At 35.1% G+C, this 2,020-nt stretch overlaps 1 non-coding gene across 1 annotated transcript; it reads right to left on the reverse strand.

Annotated features, from left to right (window-relative positions):
* Positions 1-1,530: 1,530 nt before the first annotated feature.
* Positions 1,531-1,633, reverse strand: LOC148565772 (small nucleolar RNA R71). Its single transcript, XR_015883846.1, has one exon. It is a non-coding gene; the product is annotated as a small nucleolar RNA R71 (small nucleolar RNA).
* Positions 1,634-2,020: the final 387 nt, after the last annotated feature.

Raw genomic sequence — 2,020 nt, forward strand, 5'->3', positions numbered from 1 at the left:
TATTATTTTTCTATTTTAATTCATGTACTGTGATTTCTATTTCAAGAATTGTTTTCATTCTTTATTTTATGAATCTGGGTGGAATAGAAGTATGACCTTGGTTCTAATTGAGTTCATGTATAACTTGGAAAAGCTCTTTACTTGAACAACAGCTTGAAAACAATTTCTCCTAAACTACTAATTATCTGGACTTAACGAGATACGTGACATATAATCCTCTTATATTTGGGTAATTAGAGTTTTTGTGATATCTAAACTAGAATTGAATTTCACCTTCTAATTGGAATTAAGTGACCAAGGAATTGACGGTTGATGAATTTTAGAGGAGACTAAAAAGGTCTAAGGAATTAGAGTTTAGTCACATAGTTTGCCATGAATTAAATCTTGCATGATTAAAATAGTTAATAAGAAAATTCAATCCGGAAAATAGATATTTCTGAAGCCTTAACTTTTTTTCCGTATATTATTCACTACTTATTTACTACTTGCTTTTCTGATATTCTGAATTTACTGTTAATGTGTTTGAACTCTCAAAATATCATTTTTTGTTTGTCTGACTAAGCCAATCACTCAATCATTGTTGTTTGATCCATCAATTCTCGTGAGATCGACTCTCACTCACCTGAGGTATTACTTGGTACGACCCGGTGCAGTTGCTGGTTAGTTTGTGGGTTATAAATTCTGCATCAAGTTTTTAGCACTGTTGCTGGGGATTGACTGTGACTGACAACTATTAGTTGTTTGATTGCTTAGATTAGGCGTTTTAGCTTTAAATTTATTTAATTTTGCACCTTAGATTTTTGAATTTTCTTGCTTTATTTTTCCTTAATTTCTGAAATTAAGTTTGGTGTCCCCTAGTTATTTTTTTATTTTAATTTTTCCTGTTTATTTTTCCAAAAGTTTTCGAAATTTTTGTCCTAATTTCAATAGTAATTTTCAAATTTTAGTTTTTAGTTTATTTAGTATTTTTATTTTATTATTTTATACAAGTTACCTCACTGGGAATTCTCTACACTCTGACATAGAGGGTCCCATCTTTTCTTGTCTTCTGTTTGTTTATGAGCAGGAACCGGGACAAGGAACATCTATTTGACTTTGATCCTAAACCTGAAAGGACTTTGAGGTGGCGTTTATAACACACAAGACTTTACAAGGTTGCAGAGTCCACCATGGATAATAATAATGCTGCTAATGCCAATATGGCAAATCCGAATGGGAATGAGCAACCTAGAAGAGTGCTTGGCTCTTACACTGCTCCTAATGCAGATCTTTATGGCACAAGTATCGTGGTACCTCCTATAGCTGCAAACAACTTTGAACTGAAACCACAACTAGTTACTCTTGCAGATTTGTGAAACTGTGAAGACCAATAGAGTGAATCCTGAGGTATACAAACTCATGCTCTTCCCATTTGTTGTGAAGGATAGAGCAAAGCTGTGGTTAGATTCTCAACCTAAAGAGAGTCTGGATACTTGGGATAAAGTTGTCACTGAATTTCTGACTAAATTTTTTCCACCTCAAAAGCTGACTAAGCTAAGGTGGAGGTTCAGACTTTCAGACAGAAAGATGGTGAGACCCTTTATGAAGCTTGGGAGAGATTCAAGTTACTGACTAGGCAATGCCCTCCGAACATATTCTCTAGATGGACTCAGATGGATATTTTTTATGAGGGCTTATGTGAAATGTCCAAGATGCGCTTAGATAATTCTGCAGGTGGTTCTTTGCACATGAAGAAGACACCAGAGGAGACTACTGAGCTTTTCGAGTTGGTTGCTAACAACCAATACTTATATTCCTTCAACAGGAATCCTGTGAACTCTGAGACCCCTCGAAGAGAAGTGTTTTGGAAGTGGAAGCTGTTGATGCTCTCCTTGCTCAGAACAAACTTTTGTCTCAGCAAATAAGTCTAATTACTCAACAGTTGAGTGGAATGCAAGTTTCAGCTGTCAACAGTCAAAATGCACCCCAAGAAGCCCTTATGACATGACAGGTAATTTTATGCAAAATGAGAATTATAATT

This window comes from Arachis ipaensis, chromosome B5 (genome assembly GCF_059453495.1).
Source record: "Arachis ipaensis isolate K30076 ecotype BB chromosome B5, ASM5945349v1, whole genome shotgun sequence".
NCBI classification, from domain to species: domain Eukaryota; kingdom Viridiplantae; phylum Streptophyta; class Magnoliopsida; order Fabales; family Fabaceae; genus Arachis; species Arachis ipaensis.